Raw genomic sequence first — 23,297 nt, 5'->3', positions numbered from 1 at the left:
TCGAAGGCCTTACTGAAATCCATGTATACCACATCCACTGCGTTACCCTCATCCACACGCCTAGTCACCCCCTCAAAAAATTCAATCAAATTAGTCAGACATGATCTTCCCTTGACAAAGCCATGTTGACTATCCCTGATTAATCCTTGCTTCTCCAAGTGGAGACTAATTTTGTCCTTCAGAATTTTTTCCAATAATTTTCCTACCACTGATGTTAGGCTCACAGGCCTGTAGTTCCCCGGTTTTTCCCTACTCCCCTTCTTGAATAATGGTTAAGAATTTTTCCCTACTCCCCTTCTTGAATAATGGTTAAGAATTTTGTACCCTCTAAGCCTTTTACACTCTGAGTATCCCAGTTAATATTGGGGAAGTTGAAATCCCCCGCTATTATTACCCTATTATTTGCACAATTTTCTGAGATTTGCCTACATATCTGTTCCTCTATCTCCCCCTGACTGTTTGGGGGCCTATAGTACACTCCCATCAAAGTGCTTGCCCCCTTTTTGTTTTTAAGCTCCACCCATATGGCCTCATTTGAGGAACCTGCTAATATATCATCCCTCCTTATGGCAGTAATTGATTCTTTAATTAATATTGCGACCCCCCCCCTCCTCTTATACCTCCCCCTCTGTCTCGCCTGAAGATTCTGTACCCCGGAATATTGAGCTGCCAGTCTTGCCCCTCCCTCAACCATGTCTCTGTGACAGCAACAATATCATACTCCCATGTGTTTATCAACACCTTCAGTTCATCCACCTTATTCGCAAGACTCCTTGCATTAAAATAGATGCCATCCAGCCTTGCCCTCACATATTTGCCCTGTCTTCCAAGCTGACTTGTTTTTTTCTCTATATTTGGCTGCACATCACCCCCTATTGTAGCTCCACTCTGTATCCCATCCCCCTGCCAAGTTAGTTTAAACCCCCCCCAACAGTGCTAGCAAACCTCCCCGCAAGGATATTTGTCCCGCTCTGGTTCAGGTGCAACCCGTCCGACTTGTACAAGTCCCACCTTCCCCAGAAGCAGGCCCAGTGATCCAGGAAACTGAAACCCTCCCTCCTGCACCAACTCTTTAGCCACGCATTCATCTGTTCTATCCTCCTATTTCTATACTCACTAGCCCGTGGCACTGGGAGTAATCCAGAGATTACAACCTTTGAGGTCCTGCTCTTTAATCTGCTACCTAGCTCCCTAAATTCTTGATGCAGGACCTCATCTCCCTTCCTACCTGTGTCGTTGGTCCCAATGTGGACCACGACCTCTGCCTGCTCACCCTCCCCCTTGAGAATGCCCTGTAGCCGCTCAGTGACATCCATGACCCTGGCACCAGGGAGGCAACAAACCATCCTGGAGTCACGTTTACGGCCACAGAAACGCCTGTCTGTTCCCCTTACGATAGAATCCCCTACCACTATAGCTCTTCCACTCTTTTTCCTCCCAGCCTGTGCAGCAGAGCTACCCCTGGTGCCAGGTCCGCTCCTCCTTCCCCGCTGCCGACCGCTCTGTGGGAGAGAGAAGGAAAGGCTCCTCCTCTGCCGCTGTCGACACTGGTCTGAGGCCTACCTTGGTTCCCTAACATTTCTGGGAGGTTATTTGTGTCCTCCTTTGTGAAGACAGAACCAAAGTACGTGTTTAATTGTTCTGCCATTTCTTTGTTCCCCATTATAATTTCCCCCATTTCTGACTGTAAGGGTCCTACATTTGTCTTCACTAATCTTTTTCTCTTGACATATTTATAGAAGCTTTTATAGACAGTTTTTATGTTCCCTGCTAGTTTACTCTCATACTCTATTTTTCCCCTCTTAATCAATCTCTTTGTCCTCCTTTGCTAAATTCTGAACTGCTCCCAATCCTCAGGCTTGCCACTTTTTCTGGCAATTTTATATGTCTCCTCTTTGGATCTAATACTATCCCTAATTTCTTTTGTATGCCACAGTTGAGCCACCTTTCCTGTTTTATTTATTGTGTTTCCACATTACAAAAGTGACTACACCTCAAAAGGTACTTCATTGGCTGTAAAGCGCTTTGGGACATCCTGAGGCTGTGAAAGGTGCTATATAAATACAAGTTTTTCTTTCTTACAGCATTTGTCACCCCACAATGTGGGGTGAGTTTTGGCCCCTTCTGTCACTGAGGTGTTGGCTTAAGCCCCAGGTCACAGGAGAAAGAACAGGGACTATTACAAGCGGGCCTTCTTCGTAACATGACCTTGGCTTCAGGGCACAGTTTATCTGGTGACCTGCCTCACTCGCTGGGAGCCCCTCAGGTACTACAGGTTACGTCTCGCTTGTACCAGGGGCAAGTGGCCGTTTCACACTGTGTTATTTCCGATAAAGAGCAAGCCTTATCCACAGCTGGTATCGCACAGGTGGATTGTGTAAGACCGGTTAACAGAACCTCCCGCTCCCTGACCTCTTGGCAATTGGTTTCCTTATCTGCATTGGGTAAGTGAAAGCCTCTGGAATCTGCACTGCTCGTCCCTTTCTGATAACTGGACCCCTCTGCACAGCGACTTTCTGGGATGGCAAGAGGACCGAATTGGGACTAGGAAGGGGGAGGGCGTGGGTGAGTTGTTGGGAATGAATCATGGGTGCATGTTGACACCGGCCACATGCCCTGGGGGCCTGGTAACAGTCACATGAGCCCTCTCAAGTCAGAATCGGTGTGTCGTGCAGAGAAGGAGGGACTCCTATAGAAGAAGTGATTTGATAATTTGAGGTGTTTTTTTTTTAATCCCAAGCACTTGCTTTGCCTCCTGATGTAAGCTGCCTCCACAGTTCAACAACAACACCTTGCATTTATATAGTGCCTTTAACGTAGTAAAACGTCCCAAGGAGCTTCACAGGAGCGATTATCAAACAAAATTTGACACCGAGCCACCATAGGAGATACACGGACAGGTCACTAAATGCTTGGTCAAAGAGGTAGTTTTCAAGGAGCGTCTTAAAGGAGGAGAGAGAGGCGGAGAGGTTTAGGGAGGGAATTCCAGAGCTTAGGGCCTAGGCAGCTGAAGGCACGGCCGCCAATGGTGCAGTGATTAAAATCAGGGATGCGCAAGAGGCCGGAATTGGAGGAGTGCAGAGATCTCAGAGGGTTGTCGGGCTGGAGGAGGTTACAGAGATAGGGAAGGGCGAGGCCACGGAGGGATTTGAATACGAGGATGAGAGTTTTAAAATCACGGTGCTGCTGGACCGAGAGCCAATGTGGGTCAGTGAGCACAGGGCTGATGGGAGAACGGGACTTGGTGCGAGTTAGGATACGGGCAGCAGAGTTTTGGATGAGCTCAAGTTTATGGAGGGTGGAGGATGGGAGGCCGGCCAGGAGAGTATTGGAATAGTCGAGTCTGGAGGTAATAAAGGCATTGATGAGGGTTTCAGCAGCAGATGAGCTGAGGCAGGGGCGGTGACAGGCTATGTTACGAGGATATCCACAGTTCAGAAGGAAAGTAGGCAATTGGCTCCCTGGGGCCTGACATTGCTTCTCTCACTGGGCACTAGGAGATATGCCAGAGACTCCTCCAGTGACTCATCCTGCAGATTTCCCTCCCGGTCTGCACTCGGCATCGACACTGGGGCTTCTGAGATGAAACTGCTAGTAAATATCAGCTTGTTTCTTCCAGGGCTCGAGCACGCACTCCTGGGGCAGCACCGCCTTCAGGTGTGTCCATTAAACCGAGGCCCCATCCATCTGGTGGATGAGAGAGATCCCGTGGAAAGAAACGAAGAGCTTGTAGCTCATCAGCACATCCTCAGGATGTCAGAAAGCCGCCAATAGATTACTTTTGACGTGCACTTACTGTTGTGTAGGCAAACACTGCAGCCCATTTTGCACACAGTGAGATCCCATAAATTTTAAGATAATTGGCAAAATAACCAGAGGTGACATGAAGAATAAAAATTTTACACAGTGAGTGGTTATGATCTGGAATGTGCTGCCTGAAAGGGTGGTGGAAGCAGATTCAATAGTAACTTTTAGAAGAGAATTGGATAAAGATATAGAGATTAAAATGAACCAGAAAAAGGAGGCTTATGACCAATGTAAGGTTCATAATACAGTAGAGAATCAGGCTGAATACAGAAAGTACAGAGGAGATCTAAAAAAGGGAATAAGAGGGGCAAAGAGAGAGTATGAGAATAGCTTAGTGGCTAAGACTAGAGAAGATGCTGCCAATGTCACAGTAAAGGAGGAGGTAGTAGCGATATTGGATAGGATAAAAATAGATAAAGAGGAGGTACTTAAAAGATTGGCAGTACTCAAAGTAGAAAAGTCACCCGGTCCAGATGGGATGCATCCTAGATTACTGAGGGAAGTAAGGATAGAAATTGCAGAGGCTCTGGCCACAATCTTCCAATCCTCCTTAGATACGGGGACGGTGCCAGAGGACTGGAGGATTGCAAATGTTACACCCTGTTCAAAAAAGGGGAGAGGGATAAACCCGGTAATTACAGGCCAGTCAGCCTAACGGGGTGGTGGGAAAACTTTTAGAGACGATAATCCGGGACAAAATTAATTGTCACTTGGAAAAGTGTGGGCTAATAAATGAAAGCACAGATTTGTTAAAGGAAAATCATGTTTGACTAACTTGATTGAGTTCTTTGATGAAGTAACGGAGAGGGTTGATAAGGGTAGTGCGGTTGATGTGTATATGGACTTTCAAAAGGCATTTGATAAAGTACCACATAATAGATTTGTTAGCAAAATTAAAGCCCATGGGATTGAAGGGACAGTGACAACGTGGATACAAAATTGGCTAAGGGACAGAAAGTAGAGAGTAGCAACAACAACAACAACAACTTGCATTTATATAGCACCTTTAACGTAGTAAAATGTCCCAAGGTGCTTCACAGGAGCGATTATCAAACAAAATTTGACACAGAGCCACCATAGGCGATATTAGGTAGGTTTTAAGGAGCGTCTTAAAGGAGGAGAGAGAGGTAGAAAGACGGAGAGGTTTAGGGAGGGAATTCCAGAGCTTAGGGCCGAGGCAGCTGAAGGCACGGCCGCCAATGGTGGAGCGATTAAAATCGGGGTTGCACAAGAGGCCAGAATCGGAGGAGCGCAGAGATCTCGGAGGGTTGTAGGGCTGGAGGAGGTTACAGAGATAGGGAGGGGCGAGGGCCATGGGGGGATTTGACAACAAGGATGAGAATTTTATGTAGTGGTGAATGGTTTTTCAGACTGGAGGGAGGTATACAGTGTTGTTCCCCAGAGGTCGGTATTTGGATCACTGCTCTTTTTTTGATATCATAGAATCATAGAAATTTACGGCACAGAAGGAGGCCATTCGGCCCATCGTGTCTGTGCCGCCCAAAAAAGAGCCACCCAGCCTAATCCCACTTTACAGCTTTTGGTCCGTAGCCTTGTAGGTGGCGGCACTTCAAGTGCACGTCTAAGCAACTTTTAAATGCAATAAGGGTTTCTGCCTCTTTCACCCTTCCAGGCTGCCACCATTAATATTTGACCTGGACTTGAGTATACAGGGTAGACACATGGCAGATGAAATTTAACGCAGAGAAATATGAAGTGATACATTTTGGTAGGAAGAATGAGGAGAGGTAATATAAACTAAATGGTAAAATTTTAAAAGGCGGTGCAGAAACAGAAAGATCTGGGGGTGTATGTACACAAATCTTTGAAGGTGGCGGGACAAGTTGAGAAGGCTGTTAAAAAAAACATATGGGATTCTGGGCTTTATTGGTAGAGGCATAGAGTACAAAAGCAAGGAAGTTATGCTAAACCTTTATAAAACACTGGTTAGGCCTCAGCTGGAGTATTGTATTCAATTCTGGGCATCACACTTTGGGAAGGATGGTAATGCCTTAGAGAGGGTGCAGAAAAGATTTAGAATGGTACCAGGGATGAGAGACTTCAGTGATGTGGAGAGACTGGAGAAGCTGGGGTTGTTCTCCTTAGAGCAGAGAAGGTTATGGGGAGATCTGATAGAGGTGTTCAAAATCATGTAGGATTTTGAGAGTAAATAAGAAGAAACTGTCTTCAGTGGCAGAAGGGTCGGTAACCAGAGGACACAGATTTAAGGTGATGGGCAAAAGAACCAGAGGAGAGATGAGGAAGCATTTTTTTACGCAGCGAGTTGTTATGATCTGGAAGCACTGCCTGAAAGGGCGGTGGAAGCAGATTCAATAATAACTTTCAAAATGGAATTGGATAAATACTTGAAGGGAAAGAATTTACAGGGCTATGGGGAAAGAGCAGGGGAATGGGACTAATTGGACAGCTCTTTCAAAGAGCCGGCACAGTTATGATGGGCTGAATGGCCTCCTTCTGTGCTGTATACTGCTATGTTATTATGAAATACTTGAAAAGGAAAAGTTTGGAGGGCTAAAAGGAAAGAGCAGAGGAGTGGGACTAATTGGATAGCTCTTTCAAAGAGCTGACATAGGCACGATGGGCCAAATGGCCTCCTTCTGTGCTGTATCATTTTGTGATAAAGAGAAAATGAGATAATCTGATTTTGGTGGTGTAGGATGAGGAATGAATGCTGGCCCTTGGACCTAACAGACCCACTCAGAGACTCTATAAACCTGTCTCACCAAATAAACAATGGGTCAACAGACAGGAATAGTCCCGGTCATCCTGGGGGGAGGTTTGAGTTCAAAATCTCAGCCAAGTTCCAGACTGCTTCTAATCAGATGCCAGTTTCAGACAATGAGTGTGTATGAGTTGTGTGTATCAACCCAACCAATCACTCACTCTCAGGCGGTAGTTGATACACTGGTATCGTCACCAGTGACTATTCCTTGTTTCAACAAAATGTATTACATCATGTGATTCACCACTCACAGCTGCAGGGCATAGAGCCACTGGTAAGGTTAACAGATGTCAGTGCAGCCCTGTCACCGTGTGACTGACTGACTGATCACTCGTCAGTGAGAAGTGAGACCCTGCCACTCTGTGACTGACTGACCCCTCGACAGTGCGGCCCTGTCACTCTGACTGACTGACCCCTCGTCAGTGAGAAGTGAGACCCTGCCACTCTGTGACTGACTGACCCCTCGACAGTGCGGCCCTGTCACTCTGACTGACTGACCCCTCGTCAGTGCGGCCCTGTCACTCTGTGACTGACTGACCCCTCGACAGTGCGGCCCTGTCACCGTGTGACTGACTGACTGATCACTCGTCAGTGAGAAGTGAGACCCTGCCACTCTGTGACTGACTGACCCCTCGACAGTGCGGCCCTGTCACTCTGACTGACTGACCCCTCGTCAGTGCGGCCCTGTCACTCTGTGACTGACTGACCCCTCGTCAGTGCGGCCCTGTCACCGTGTGACTGACTGACCCCTCGACAGTGCGGCCCTGCCACTCTGTGACTGACTGACCCCTCGTCAGTGCGGCCCTGTCACTCTGTGACTGACTGACCCCTCGACAGTGCGGCCCTGTCACTCTGACTGACTGACCCCTCGACAGTGCGGCCCTGTCACTCTGTGACTGACTGACCCCTCGACAGTGCGGCCCTGTCACTCTGTGACTGACTGACCCCTCGACAGTGCGGCCCTGTCACTCTGTGACTGACTGACCCCTCGACAGTGCGGCCCTGTCACTGTGTGACTGACTGACCCCTCGACAGTGCGGCCCTGTCACTCTGACTGACTGACCCCTCGACAGTGCGGCCCTGTCACTCTGTGACTGACTGACCCCTCGACAGTGCGGCCCTGTCACTCTGTGACTGACTGACCCCTCGACAGTGCGGCCCTGTCACTCTGTGACTGACTGACCCCTCGACAGTGCGGCCCTGTCACTCTGTGACTGACTGACCCCTCGACAGTGCGGCCCTGTCACTCTGTGACTGACTGACCCCTCGACAGTGCGGCCCTGTCACTCTGACTGACTGACCCCTCGACAGTGCGGCCCTGTCACTCTGACTGACTGACCCCTCGACAGTGCGGCCCTGTCACTGTGTGACTGACTGACCCCTCGACAGTGCGGCCCTGTCACTCTGACTGACTGACCCCTCGACAGTGCGGCCCTGTCACTGTGTGACTGACTGACCCCTCGACAGTGCGGCCCTGTCACTGTGTGACTGACTGACCCCTCGACAGTGCGGCCCTGTCACTGTGTGACTGACTGACCCCTCGACAGTGCGGCCCTGTCACTGTGTGACTGACTGACCCCTCGACAGTGCGGCCCTGTCACTGTGTGACTGACTGACCCCTCGACAGTGCGGCCCTGTCACTCTGACTGACTGACCCCTCGACAGTGCGGCCCTGTCACTCTGTGACTGACTGACCCCTCGACAGTGCGGCCCTGTCACTCTGTGACTGACTGACCCCTCGACAGTGCGGCCCTGTCACTCTGTGACTGACTGACCCCTCGACAGTGCGGCCCTGTCACTCTGTGACTGACTGACCCCTCGACAGTGCGGCCCTGTCACTCTGTGACTGACTGACCCCTCGACAGTGCGGCCCTGTCACTCTGACTGACTGACCCCTCGACAGTGCGGCCCTGTCACTCTGACTGACTGACCCCTCGACAGTGCGGCCCTGTCACTGTGTGACTGACTGACCCCTCGACAGTGCGGCCCTGTCACTCTGACTGACTGACCCCTCGACAGTGCGGCCCTGTCACTGTGTGACTGACTGACCCCTCGACAGTGCGGCCCTGTCACTGTGTGACTGACTGACCCCTCGACAGTGCGGCCCTGTCACTGTGTGACTGACTGACCCCTCGACAGTGCGGCCCTGTCACTCTGACTGACTGACCCCTCGACAGTGCGGCCCTGTCACTCTGACTGACTGACCCCTCGACAGTGCGGCCCTGTCACTGTGTGACTGACTGACTGACCCCTCGACAGTGCGGCCCTGTCACTCTGACTGACTGACCCCTCGACAGTGCGGCCCTGTCACTCTGACTGACTGACCCCTCGACAGTGCGGCCCTGTCACTCTGACTGACTGACCCCTCGACAGTGCGGCCCTGTCGCTGTGTGACTGACTGACCCCTCGTCAGTGCGGCCCTGTCACTGTGTGACTGACTGACCCCTCGACAGTGCGGCCCTGTCACTCTGACTGACTGACCCCTCGACAGTGCGGCCCTGTCACTGTGTGACTGACTGACCCCTCGACAGTGCGGCCCTGTCACTGTGTGACTGACTGACCCCTCGACAGTGCGGCCCTGTCACTGTGTGACTGACTGACCCCTCGACAGTGCGGCCCTGTCACTCTGTGACTGACTGACCCCTCGACAGTGTGGCCCTGTCACTCTGACTGACTGACCCCTCGACAGTGCGGCCCTGTCACTGTGTGACTGACTGACTGACCCCTCGACAGTGCGGCCCTGTCACTCTGACTGACTGACCCCTCGACAGTGCGGCCCTGTCACTCTGACTGACTGACCCCTCGACAGTGCGGCCCTGTCACTCTGACTGACTGACCCCTCGACAGTGCGGCCCTGTCGCTGTGTGACTGACTGACCCCTCGTCAGTGCGGCCCTGTCACTGTGTGACTGACTGACCCCTCGTCAGTGCGGCCCTGTCACCGTGTGACTGACTGACCCCTCGACAGTGCGGCCCTGTCACTGTGTGACTGACTGACCCCTCGTCAGTGCGGCCCTGTCACTGTGTGACTGACTGACCCCTCGACAGTGCGGCCCTGTCACTCTGTGACTGACTGACCCCTCGACAGTGCGGCCCTGTCACTCTGACTGACTGACCCCTTGTCAGTGCGGCCCTGTCACTCTGACTGACTGACCCCTCGACAGTGCGGCCCTGTCACTCTGACTGACTGACCCCTCGACAGTGCGGCCCTGTCACTGTGTGACTGACTGCCTAGGAGCACTCAGCTGTGAACACAGACAATATCACAGACATTGTAAACAGCCCCCTCCACTGTGCCACAACTAATATTGAAAAGTGATATGCGTGTTATTATCTTGCTCTGCTGATGAAAGGAGAGGCATTTATCAAAATTGCTGTCAGACACTGGTTGATGCACATTGTAATACAAACCCAGTGTCATAGCGGAGATCACTGAAGCGAGGAGCAATCATTGCTGGGTCTATATTGTTGAACACACCCTTCTGATTGCACGATTACAGCTGCCCGGTCAGTTGGTATCAGCCAACACTTGTGTTTCGAGTTCCCTTCGGACCGATTTGTGAATGAAGATATCCCTTGTTGACGTGCCATTGTCTGGTTTCACTCTTGAAATAAGTCAGTGTTCAGAAACTTGCAGGAAGTAATTTCAGAAAGTGTTGCAGGATCAATAAGGAGGAGATGTTCACCTACACCTGGCCTATATTGTCCTGGACAATATTTATCCCTCAACCAACATCACTTTAAAAAAACTTTATTTGGTCATTTATCTCATTGCTGTTTGTGGGATCTTGCTGTGTGCAAATTGCGGTCGCCTTTCCTACATTACCACAGTGACTGCACTTCAAAAAGGCCTTCATTGGCTGAAAAGCACCTTGGGATGTCCTGAGGTCGTGAAAGGCGCTATAGAAATGCAAATTTTTTCTTCCTTACACATGCAGAGTAGCGCATTCTTTGACACTGCCACTGTGCATTGTACAGGAACATTCAGCACTTGCCCCCTCAGAGAGACCTACTTTGAGTGTAACAGGGTGGCCATTTGCGAGCTGCAGTTGGTTCAGCAACCCCCCCCCCCCCCCCCGGATTGGGGACGGGAGGAGGGCAAAGAAAAACCAGCCAGTGTTCCCCCTCCTGTTTGCTATCCAGTGCCTCCTGCTGGACCAGGGCTTGGATGTGATGCTCCCTGTGGTTGAATGGCCTGCCGCTGCCCAGGTTCTCGTGAAGAATATGAACGTGGGCAAGGTTGGTGGTGGTGGGGTGCACGAGGGTGATAACTTCCGGTCGCACCATCCCCCTAAGCGTGTTCGATCAGGACAGATGGGCGCAGTCCGTGCAACTGCACCCTTGTTCATGAAGTCACCCGGTGTCAGGTCCTTGAGGCCCTACAACTCCTCCCTCCCTTCCCTCGCCCCACCATTGGTGGCCCCTCATGCTCTGGAATTCCTTCTCTTAACCTCTCCTCCTTTAAGACCCCCCGCTTAGATAAACACCTTCTTTGACTAAGCTTTTGGTCGCTGTTCAGCCTGAGACATGCACAAATGTGGGAAAAGGGAGGCAGGTTTAGAGAAGACCGTTGGGCCCATCAAACTCTTCTACTAGCCCCCCCCCCCACCCCCCCACCAAATCCTGCGGATTGAGTAACCTCGTGTCACTTAGCAACGCTGTCTCCTGGAAGAGGCAAGAAACAGAGGGGAAATAAGTTATGATCAATTCAGGAAAAACTCTGATGAATTCCTCTCCAACCCCCTAAAGGCAATCCGGCAAGGCTCCTGGAGATCATCAGTTACTCGTGACTCAACCAGCTAGCAATTTAACCCCTGTTTCTGGCAACCTCTTCTCCTCTCAGGAACTTGTCAAGATCCTTTCCAAAGAGTGTGGCAACTCCACACTCGCCACATGTTGCCCAGCCTTTCTTCACAGGTAATGACTATGAAAAGAAGGTACTTCCTGATGTCTCATCAAACCCTTACATCTGCAGATTTTTTTGTTATTTTTCATTCATTCTCCAGATGTGGGCACGGCTGGCATTTATTGCCCATCCCTAGTTGCCCTGAGATGGCGGTGATGGGCCTCCTTCTTGAACCACTGCATTTTTTCTTCATCGTAAATTTGATACAAATGATTGGCCCTACTTCAGAGGGAAGGTAGGAGTCAACCACGTTGGTGTGGGGACTGGAGTCACGTATAGGCCCAGACCGGGTAAGGACGGCAGGTTTCCTTCCCTAAAGGACATTAGTGAACCAATTGGGTTTTTACGACAATCCGACAGATTCATGGTCACTTTTACTGATCCCAGATTTTTTTAAAAACTGAATTCAAATTCTCAAAGTACCCACAGTGGGATTTGAACTCACGTTCTCTGGATTATTAGTCCAGTAACAGAACCCGCTACACCACCACGCCTTCGAATCCTGCCATCCCGATTGATTCCCTCCCAGCTCTCTCAGCCTACTCTCATTACTGAGCTGCATGTCCCCGTTCATCTCTGCAAACTCTCCAGATCCTCAATATCCTTCACCATGTGTAAGAATTAAAACTGGACACCGTTCTCCAAGTGCAGTTATACCAGAGTCTTATATAGTCCAAGTACCGTGCTGTTCTGCGCTCAGTGGCCCTACCAATACAACCTAAGACCCTAGTTGCTGTCCCTGTAGCCTCTTCACACTCCCTTTAATTATTGATCAGCTACTAACCCCAGTTCTCTGTTTCTTTGAATGCGGGTCCTTGGCCAACTCTTCTTGATCCATTCCCTTTAACGGGATATAGACAAACCCAGAGTTTCCCAACCCCAAATACTGTGCCTGGAGCATAACATTATGTGACATATTGAATATAATGGGGAGGCATCCAATGTCATGTGATTGTCAATCAGCCGATATAACCCGTTTATCTGAATTCTCAGTGCAATAGCCAGCATTTGTGTATATAGATAGATATATAGCCGGTGACAGTGCCCAAGATCAGTTGGTGAATATAACTTTTTTTATCCACAGTTTACTGCGTTGAGAGAGAGATTTCTGAAGCTCGCTCCACAAACCCATCCAGTAGCCAGACCCGATAACTACATCGTGACAGTTGAGATAGCAAATTTATAGGAATATAGGAACAGGAGTAGGCCATTCAGCCCCTCGTGCCTGCTCCACCATTTGATAAGATCATGGCTGATCTGTGATCTAGCTCCATATACCTGCCTTTGGCCCATATCCCTTAATACCTTTGGTTGCCGAAAAGCTATCTATCTCACATTTAAATTTAAATTTAGCAATTGTGCTAGTATCAATTGCCATTTGCGGAAGAGAGTTCCAAACTTCTACAACCCTTTGTGTGTAGAAATGTTTTCTAATCTTGCTCCTGAAAGGTCTGGCTCTAATTTTTAGACTGTGCCCCCTACTCCTAAAATCCCCAACCAGTGGAAATAGTTTCTCTCTATCCACCCTATCTGTTCCCCTTAATATCTTATAAACTTTGATCAGATCACCCCTTAACCTTCGAAACTCTAGAGAATACAACCCCAATTTGTGTAATCAATTTGAATAGGAAATGTTGACATAGCAATCTACAATGGAAAATATTGACCAGAAACCATGTCAACAGGAAGTCAGGGCTGTGGTCAGGAGGTGCAGAACCTCCAAGAGATTTTTAATAGTATAAAACTTAGCCGGCAGTTGTTCCATCCTGGGCACCGCACCTCAGGAAGGATATATTGGCCTTGGAGGGGATACAGCGCAGATTGACCAGAATGATACCCGGGCTAAAAGAGTTAAATTATGAGGACAGGTCGCATAAACTTGTCTTGTATTCCCTTGAGTTTAGGAGATTGAGAGGTGATCTAATCAAAGTGTTTAAAATGTTAAAAGGATTTGATTGGGTAGTTAGAGAGAAACTATTTCCTCTGGTGGGGGAGTCCAGAACAAGGCGACATAACCTTAAAATTAAAGCTAGGCCGTTCAGAGGTGATGCCAGCAAGTACTTCTTCACACAAAGGGGAGTGGAAATCTGGAACTCTCTCCCCCATAAGGCTGTGGATTCTGGGGGTCAATTGAAACTTTCAATACTGAGATGGATAGATTTTTGTTGGGTAAGAGTATCAAGGGGTATGGAGCTAAGGCAATTAAATGGGTTTGAGGTACAGATCAGCCGTGATCTAATTGAATGGCAGAGCAGGCTCGAGGGGCTGAATGGCCTCCTCCTGTTCCTATGTTCCTACAGTCAGCTTCGTTGCCCTTGGATTAGGAAGGGGCCACAATCAACTGGGAGTCCCTCTCCTGATCGCTATCCAGTGACCCCCTGAAGGACTGCGCATGTATGTAGGGATCAGGTCGGAACTGGGTCGAGCTCAGGCGTGATGCTGTCCATAGTCAAATAGCCTGTTGCCATTGACGCATGGCGGATAGTCACTTGTTCGAGTTGACAGAGGGCAACCCAATGGGGAGTCAATGTTTTTTCAGGAGAGATGGGGAGTATCTGGGGAAGGAGTCGGGACACAATCTGTGCCAGCGATGCATCAAGGGATCTTAGCTGATAGCCTGTAGAGTGAAGTTTGGTCAAACCTGGGCCAGGGCTTGTGATAGGGTTAAGTGAAAGCAAGAAAGGGAACAAGATGTAGATGAGAGCTTTCATGTTTCAGACCTGTCGGGCCCTGTTCTGTAACCAGAGTCTACCATCAATTAAATTTTCAATACGTAGAGAGTTTAAAGGCACATCCCTCGTCATTGTCTGATCACCAGTGGTGTGAACTGTGCCTTTTCTGGCAGCTGGCTATAGCGTCACTACTTGCAAAACACAGCCTGATTTGTCACCCCATAAATATTGACTAACCTTCCAGCTCCAGTTACAACCCATGAATAAGTAAGTCACTATGGTGATAGGGTTTGATAAGGTAGATGTAGAGAAGATGTTTCCACTTGAGGGGGAGACCAGAACTAGGGGCCATAAATAAGATAGTCACTAATAAATCCAATAGGGAATTCAGGAGAAACTTCTTTACCCAGAGAGTGGTGAGAATGTGGAACTCACTACCACAAGGAGTAGTTGAGGCGAATAGTGTAGATCCATTTAAGGGGAAGCTCAATAAACACATGAGGGAGAAAGGAATAGAAGGATATGCTGATAGGGTGAGATGAAGTAGGGAGGGAGGAGGCTCGTGTGGAGCATAAACACCGGGATAGACCAGTTGGACCGAATGGCCTGTTTCTGTGCTGCACATTCTGTGTAATTATGTGCATCATTTATTGCCCTCTGTCTAGTTTTCTGTCCACCCTTGCTCAAGGTGCTGGTCTCTGATGGGGTATAATCCCCCATGCAACCCTCCACCTTCCAACACCTTCACCATGTGTCCATGTTCAAGCCCAGACAGTGTGCACTAGCTATGTGACTGTGTCCTCCCCCTCCCCCTGATATCTCAATATTTACAAAGTGTCAGCTGTGGTTCAGTGGACAGCACTCTCGCCTGTGAGTCAGCAGGTTGTGAGTTCGAAGCCCCATTCCAGAAACTTTGAGCATAGAATCCAGGCTGATACTTCAATAGAAAGAAAGACTTACATTCTTTTGCGCCTTTCCCGACATCAGGATGCCCCAAAGTGCTTTACAGCCAATTAAGTTCTAAGTGTAGTCACTGTTGTAATGTAGGAAAGGTGGCAGGCAATTTGCGCGCAGCAGGATCCCACAAACTGCAATGTGATGATGACCAAATCCACGGCCGGCACTGCAGTACTGAGGGAGTGCTGCACTGTCAGAGGTGCCGTCCTCCAGTTGAGACGTTAAACCAAGGCCCAGCCTGCGACCTCAGGTGGACGTAAAAGATCCTGTGGCCGCTATTTCGAAGAAGAGCAGGGGGATTTCTCCCAGGTGTCCTCACCAATGTTTATCCCTCAAACAACACCTAAAACAGATTATCTGCTCTCGAGGCAGTACAAAGGAGGTTCACTCGGTTAATCCCGGGGATGAGGGGGCGGACATATGAGGAGAGGTTGAGTAGATTGGGACTCTACTCATTGGAGTTCAGAGGAATGAGAGGCGATCTTATTGAAACATATAAGATTGTGAAGGGGCTTGATCGGGCGGATGCGGTAAGGATGTTCCCAAGGATGGGTGAAACTAGAACTAGGGGGCATAATCTTAGAATAAGGGGCTGCTCTTTCAAAACTGAGATGAGGGGAAACTTCTTCACTCAGAGGGTAGTGGGTCTGTGGAATTTGCTGCCCCAGGAAGCTGTGGAAGCTACATCATTGAATAAATTCAAAGCAGAAATAGACAGTTTCCTAGAAGTAAAGGGTATTAGGGGTTACGGGGAGCGGGCAGGAAATTGGACATGAATTTAGATTTGAGGTTAGGATCAGATCAGCCATGATCTTATTGAATGGCGGAGCAGGCTCGAAGGGCCGATTGGCCTACTCCTGCTCCTATTTCTTATGTTCTTAACACATTGCTGTTTGTGGGATCTTGCTGTGCGCAAATTGGCTGCCGTACTTCCTCCATTACAACAGAGACTACATCTCAAAAGTGTTTAATTGGCTATAAACCCCTTTGGGACGTCCTGAGGTCATGAAAGGCACTGTATACATGCAAATTCTTTCTCCCTCCCTCCCTTCGTTCCCCCCTCATAGTTGCAGGCTCTATTCTCATCTCAGTTACCCCATAATACGCACGAATCCCCTTGGAGACCGGATCCTTTAACTCCCTCTGGATGCCTGCAGGAGGCTAGTCGGAGGATTTGGACCCTGTTGTTTATTGCTGCGCCCCCTCACCCTCGGAGAACTGACTCTCGCTGGGGTCCGGCTCTGGGTTATTGGCTCGCCCTCCAGCGCAGCACCCGATTCACCACCTGTGAACCCTGACAGTCAGTATTGGGGTGCGGGGAACCCTGTCCCTATCGGGGGGGGAGTGGGGGGAATATCCCCTGGGAGCCCTGCCCCTAATGGGGGGGGGTGGCGAATGGGGGGACTACATCTGGGAACTCTGCCCCTATCTGGGGGGGATATCCCCCGGGAACCCTGACCCTATCGGGGGGGGGAGGGGGTGACTATCCCCCGGGAACCCTGCCCCTAATGGGGGGAGTGGTAAAGGGGGGGTATACCACCGGGAACTCTGCCTCTATCTGGGGGGGGATATCCCCCGGGAACCCTGCCCCTATCGGGGGGAAGTGGGGTATAACCCCTGGGAACCCTGCCCCTATCGGGGGGGAAGTGAGGTATAACCCCCGGGAACCCTGCCCCTATCGGGGAGAAGTGGGGTATAACCCCCGGGAACCCTGCCCCTATCGGGGGGGGGAAGTGGGGTATAACCCCCGGGAACCCTGCCCCTATCGGGGGGGGGGGAGTGGGGTATAACCCCTTGGAACCCTGCCCCTATCGGGGGGGTGGGAGTGGGGTATAACCCCCGGGAACCCTGCCCCTATTGGGGGGGGGGGGGAGTGGGGTATAACCCCTTGGAACCCTGCCTCTATCGGGAGGGTGGGAGTGGGGTATAACCCCTGGGCACCCTGCCCCTATCGGGGGGGGGCGGTGGGATATATCCCATGGGAACCCTGCCCCAATTGGGGGGGGGGGGGGGGGTGGGAGTGGGGTATAACCCCTGGGCACCCTGCCCCTATCGGGGGGGGGGGGGGGGGTGGGATATATCCCCTGGGAACCCTGTCCCTATCGGGGGGGGTGGGAGTGGGGTATAACCCCTGGGAACCCTGCCCCTATCGGGTGGGAGTGGGGTATAACCCCTGGGAACCCTGCCCCAATCGGGGGGAGTGGGAGTGAGGCATAACCCCTGAGAACCCCGCCCCTATCGGGGGGGGGGGGGTGGGAGTGGGGTATAACCCCTGAGAACCCTACCCCTATCGGGGGGAGTGGGGTATAACCCCTTGGAACCCTGCTCCTATCGGGGGGGGGGGCGGTGGGAGTGGGGTATAACCCCTTGGAACCCTGCCCCTGTTGGGGACGGTGGGGGTTTGGGGTATTTGATTACGAATGGGTTGGAAATCCTAGTCAAGTCCCTCGAAGCACACGATACAGATCAGGAGCAGGAACCCTTTTTGTCCCCCTCCCCCCGCACCCCCACCTCCCAACCTCGGGGTACTGGTGCCAATTGTTATCCTGTATCAGATATGAGCTATTTGAGCACAGGCTGAGAAGTGAGCGAGTGGCCCTGGTTGTCTGTGTGGCTCAGTCCCACGCTGGGGGCTCGGTATTCGCTCACCCAGTCCAGCGGCCGGATCCACTTTTTTTTTCTCTCTCTGACGCTAGTTTTAACCAAAGTTTCTGGCAGGTCGGGATTCATCCCTTCTGTGACATTCACCCAGTTTCATGTTTATAATAAATCAAAGTTTCATTTAAAATAACCTGTTCCAACAGGGTTGAAATTAAATAGGATTGTAAAGAATGGTTCCATCATATTCTTTGAAGTGTTTTTTTCAAATTAAGACAAATTTTTTTTTATTCCCCTGTGTGGGGAGAAGAGGCAGATGGTGTGAACTTTGTTTGTTTGGGAGGGGATGGGTCTTTTCTGCCTTCCCAAAGGAGCTGACTCTCGCCAGGGTCCGGTTCCACTTGCTGCCCTCCTGTTAACTCGCCCCCAATGGCCACCCTTCATTGGTGAGCCTGGACAGTGAGCGCCGGTAGCCTATTCGACTGTGGAGGGCATCGCAACCAAGCCCGATGCTCTCCTCGCCCGATGTTCGCACGCACTCACTTTCCAGCTGGCGGGGGTGGGGGGGGGGGGGGGTCACTGGACAGCGATCAGGAGGGGGAGCTCCAGCTAATGCTCTCGATCAGTGGTGACCTGTGTTTATTAACAAGGCATCCATGTCCTAGATTATCCTGCAAAAACCTCAACTCGCCAGTGAGATGTAAGATAAGAACGTGAAGTCTTCCAGGTCACTGATGCCTTCTGGACACAGCCCTTCTTTAGCTGGAAGCATTCTTTACAATCCCATTTAAAAGAAAGTGAGAAAGAACTTGCTTTTCTACAGCACCTTTCGCGACCTCAGGAACCCCCCCCAAACCTTCGCAGCCAATGAAGTATTTTTGAAGTGTAGTCATTGTTGTAATGTTTAACCCCCCCCCCCCCCCCCCAGGGTCCGAATACAGGCTGTTAGCGATGCTCTCAGCCAGTCCCGAGGTCCTTCGATGTTACAGCTCAGTGTAGTCTGGGTTCAGGGAGGGGCAGTGACATCGAAACCCTCCCTCCATCCATCTCCTGGTTTTGTGTGGAAACCTGCTCCAGCCTGCTCTCAGGGTGTAGGATGCCTGGAGGCTGGTTCGTGTTACTCACACGCAAAACCACGTCTTCCTTCACAAACCCGGTGACCCCCACCCCCCCCCCCTCCATATCATCAAATATGCTGAAATGTCCAGAAACCTGATGGAATTGGGTTTGACGAGCAACAGAATCATTTGCTTCTTTTCATTGTGTTGCATGAAAAGTTTCCATCTTAGACATGGTTTGATACAGAGTACAATAACTTGCATTTATATAGCGCCTTTAATGTAGTATGACCTCCCAAGGCACTTCACAGGCCCGATTATCCGACTAAGATTGACACTGAGCCAAAGAAGGAAACACTAGGTGACTAAAAGCTTGGTCAAAGAGGTAGGTTTCAAGAGCATCTTAAAGGAAGAGGGCGAGGTAGAGAGGTTTAGGGAGGGAATTCCAGAGCTCGCAGGTGGGATTGGTCACTGGCCCTGGGGCCTCCGTCCAGGATAGGACATCAGCTTTTTGGCCACGGCCGGTAGACCTCCCTTCTACCCCCTTCTCAAAACCCTGGGTCACTTCAAAAGAAAGAGGGTGACTGCTGGGCTGGTGCCCCAGAGGCTGAGAGATGCTTGCACTGTTTATCACCAGTCACATCTGCCTGTGATCATCATCCTGCTGGTGAGGGAGTGAAGGCACAAGGATCCCTTTCATTGCAAGTCATGCACGGAGCGGCCAGCTGATCACTGAACAGATAGTGTCCCTGGCACTGGCTTGCTACGATTTGTGTTGGAATCGCATTACCTGTTACAGTTTGGTATGGGTAGGTAGCCTAGTGGTTCTGGGACTTAACCTCTAACCCAGAGGTCATGCGTTCAAGTCCTACCATGGAAGATTGGGAGATTGAATTCTGTAAAAATTTGGTGGCTTGTGAGCTGGCAGCAGATAGAGTGACCATGAAGCTGTCGGACTGTCGGGAAAACCCGACTGGTTCACTGATGCCCTTCACTTGCCGTCCTTACCTGGTCTGGCCCACACGTGACTCCAGTCCTATACCGTGTGGTTGACTTGACGCCCTCAGGGTAACCAGGGATGGGCAACAAATGCTGCCTTACCAGCGACACATCCTGAGATCTATTTTATCAATATTACGATGGTCAGTGCTTCTCTGAACATTCCTCTCTTGTTCTTTCTAAGCTTTAAATCCCCTGTTCTACACACTTTCCCTCCTCACTGTGTTGAAGTAGAGACTCATTGCACCATCTTCAAATCTAACTTGTTGGAGACTTGAGTCCAACTCCCTACTGGACCAGCAGGGGGCAGTGTACTCACCAACTGGACCAGCAGGGGGCAGTGTACTCACCAACTGGACCAGCAGGGGGCAGTGTACTCACCAACTGGACCAGCAGGGGGCAGTGTACTCACCAACTGGACCAGCAGGGGGCAGTGTACTCACCAACTGGACCAGCAGGAGGCAGTGCACTCACCAACTGGACCAGCAGGGGGCAGTGCACTCACCAACTGGACCAGCAGGAGGCAGTGCACTCACCAACTGGACCAGCAGGAGGCAGTGCACTCACCAACTGGACCAGCAGGGGGCAGTGCACTCACCAACTGGACCAGCAGGAGGCAGTGCACTCACCAACTGGACCAGCAGGAGGCAGTGCACTCACCAACTGGACCAGCAGGAGGTAGTGCACTCACCAACTGGACCAGCAGGGGGCAGTGCTCTCACCAACTGGACCAGCAGGGGGCAGTGCACTCACCAACTGGACCAGCAGGGGGCAGTGCACTCACCAGCTGGACCAGCAGGGGGCAGTGCATTCACCAACTGGACCAGCAGGGGGCAGTGCATTCACCAACTGGACCAGCAGGAGGCAGTGCACTCACCAACTGGACCAGCAGGGGGCAGTGCATTCACCAACTGGACCAGCAGGAGGCAGTGCATTCACCAACTGGACCAGCAGGGGGCAGTGCATTCACCAACTGGACCAGCAGGAGGCAGTGCAGTCACCAACTGGACCAGCAAGAGGCAGTGCACTCAGCAGCTGGACCAGCAGGAGGCAGTGCATTCACCAACTGGACCAGCAGGAGGCATTGTACTCACCATCTGGACCAGCAGGGGGCAGTGCATTCACCAACTGGACCAGCAGGGGGCAGTGCATTCACCAGCTGAGCCACCAGGGGGCAGTGCACTCACCAACTGGACCAGCAGGGGGCAGTGCACTCACCAACTGGACCAGCAGAGGGCAGTGCATTCACCAGCTGGACCAGCAGGGGGCAGTGCACTCACCAGCAGGGGGCAGTGCACTCACCAGCTGGACCAGCAGGGGGCAGTGCATTCACCAACTGGACCAGCAGGGGGCAGTGTACTCACCAACTGGACCAGCAGGGGGCAGTGCATTCACCAACTGGACCAGCAGGAGGCAGTGCATTCACCAACTGGACCAGCAGGGGGCAGTGCATTCACCAACTGGACCAGCAGGGGGCAGTGCACTCACCAGCTGGACCACCAAGAGGCAGTGCACTCACCAACTGGACCAGCAGGGGGCAGTGCACTCACCAACTGGACCAGCAGGGGGCAGTGCACTCACCAACTGGACCAGCAGGAGGCAGTGCACTCACCAACTGGACCAGCAGGGGGCAGTGCATTCACCAACTGGACCAGCAAGGGGCAGTGCACTCACCAACTGGACCAGCAGGGGGCAGTGCACTCACCAGCTGGACCAGCAGGGGGCAGTGCACTCACCAACTGGACCAGCAGGGGGCAGTGCACTCACCAACTGGACCAGCAAGGGGCAGTGCACTCACCAACTGGACCAGCAGGGGGCAGTGCACTCACCAGCTGGACCAGCAGGGGGCAGTGCACTCACCAGCTGGACCAGCAGGGGGCAGTGCGGTCCCGGCTGGTGGTGTGAATGTTCCAGAATAATGCAGACGAGAAATCGGAGCGGTCACAGATGAGGGCCCCGGTCGGTGTTCAGTAAAAGCAGTGACATAAAATAATTGCATCATTCACTTTTTCTTACATAGGTCATCAAATCCATGACGAGTTTGTAGTTTGCTCTCTCGTTTACGATTGCCAACACTTCACACGGGCCAGATGTTTTTACAGTGTTAACTAACAGCATCTGGTGGAGATGTTCCAATCCACTGCTGAACACCTTGGTGTGGAAAGTACCCTGGTGGATTCCTCGATCCCCCACTGAAACCTTTGCGGTAACCCTGGCGAGATTCCGTTTCCATCGTGAGGAGAACTCCCGCGGAAATTACTGGTCCTGAACTTGCCGAGGCCCGAGACCAAACCCAGCAAAGCAGCCTCAACTTCAACCGTCTCTACATTATGGTTTAGGAACATAGAAACAGGAGGAGGCCATTCAGCCCCTCGAGCCTGTTCCGGCATTCAATCGGCTGATCTGTATCTTAACTCCATCTACCCACCTTGGTTCTGTAACCCTTAATACCCTTACCTAACAAAAATCCAACTATCTCAGTTTTGAAATTTTCAATTGACCCCCAGCCTCAACAGCTTTTTGGGGGAGAGAGTTCCAGATTCCCACTCCCCTTTGTGTGAAGAAGTGCTTCCTGACATCACCCCGAACGGCCCGGCTCTAATTTTAAGGTTATGCCCCTTTGTTCTGGACTCCCCCCATCAGAGGAAATAGTTTCTCTCCATCTACCCGATCAAATCCTTTAATCATCTTAAACACCTCAATTAGATCACCCCTTAATCTTCAAAACTCAAGTATGAAAATTACCCTTACTGCTGCCCGTATCCTAACTCACACCAAGTCCCGTTCACCCATCACCCCCTGTGCTCACTGACCTACATCGGCCCCCGGTCTGAGAACGCCTCAATTTTAAAATTCTCATCCTTATTTTCAAATCCCTCCATGGCCTCGCCCCTCCCTGTCTCTGTAACCTCCTCTAGCCCTACAACCCTGTGCCTTCAGCTGCCTAGGCCCTAAGCTCTGGAATTTCCTCCCTAAACCTCTCTACCTCTCTCTCCTCCTTAAAACCTACCTCTTTGGCCAAATTTTTGGCCACCTGTCCAAATATCTCCTTATGTGGCTCGGGGTCAATTTTTGTTTGATTACGTTCTCGTGGAGCGCCTTGGGACGTTTTACAATGTTAAATGCACTGTATAAATGCAAGTTGTTGCTGTATAAAATTATTCATTCCCCCACAAGCTGAACCAATTGCTCTGTTTCTGGACTGGGCTCCAGGAAGGTGAGTCCCCATAGACTTTAAAGACTTCATAACAGGGCTCATAGGTTGGACACCTCTGGTGCAGGAATTGCAGTGAAACCCCAACAAGCTAGACCGTAAACGAGTCCACCTGCTGCCTGAATTGCTCACCTTCAGCCTTCAGTCCTGTTCCCTTCATGTGTAGCATGAAGCACAGGAACGTAGGGATTGTTAGACGAGAGAAGTCCAAGGTCCATCTAGTTCCCCTTCTCCCATCCCAGTAATCACATGATACAATGATGATGGAGTTGTTGACTAATCACAGCAATCAATCTCGATCAATTAGTCTACAACAGACACAGACATGAGGTGAGGAAAACCCC

The 23,297-nt window shown here is 51.0% G+C and overlaps 1 long non-coding RNA gene across 1 annotated transcript; it reads left to right on the top strand.

Annotated features, from left to right (window-relative positions):
• Window positions 1-1,032: 1,032 nt before the first annotated feature.
• On the top strand, window positions 1,033-22,915 carry LOC137326732 (uncharacterized). The gene is made up of 3 exons (XR_010964262.1): window positions 1,033-2,444; window positions 11,299-11,466; window positions 21,760-22,915. It is a non-coding gene; the product is annotated as an uncharacterized lncRNA (long non-coding RNA).
• Window positions 22,916-23,297: the final 382 nt, after the last annotated feature.

The sequence above is a fragment of the Heptranchias perlo genome, chromosome 10 (assembly GCF_035084215.1).
Source record: "Heptranchias perlo isolate sHepPer1 chromosome 10, sHepPer1.hap1, whole genome shotgun sequence".
Lineage (NCBI taxonomy): Eukaryota > Metazoa > Chordata > Chondrichthyes > Hexanchiformes > Hexanchidae > Heptranchias > Heptranchias perlo.
The sequence above is the reverse complement of the archived record's forward strand: the minus strand, read 5'-3'. Positions and strand labels throughout refer to the sequence as shown.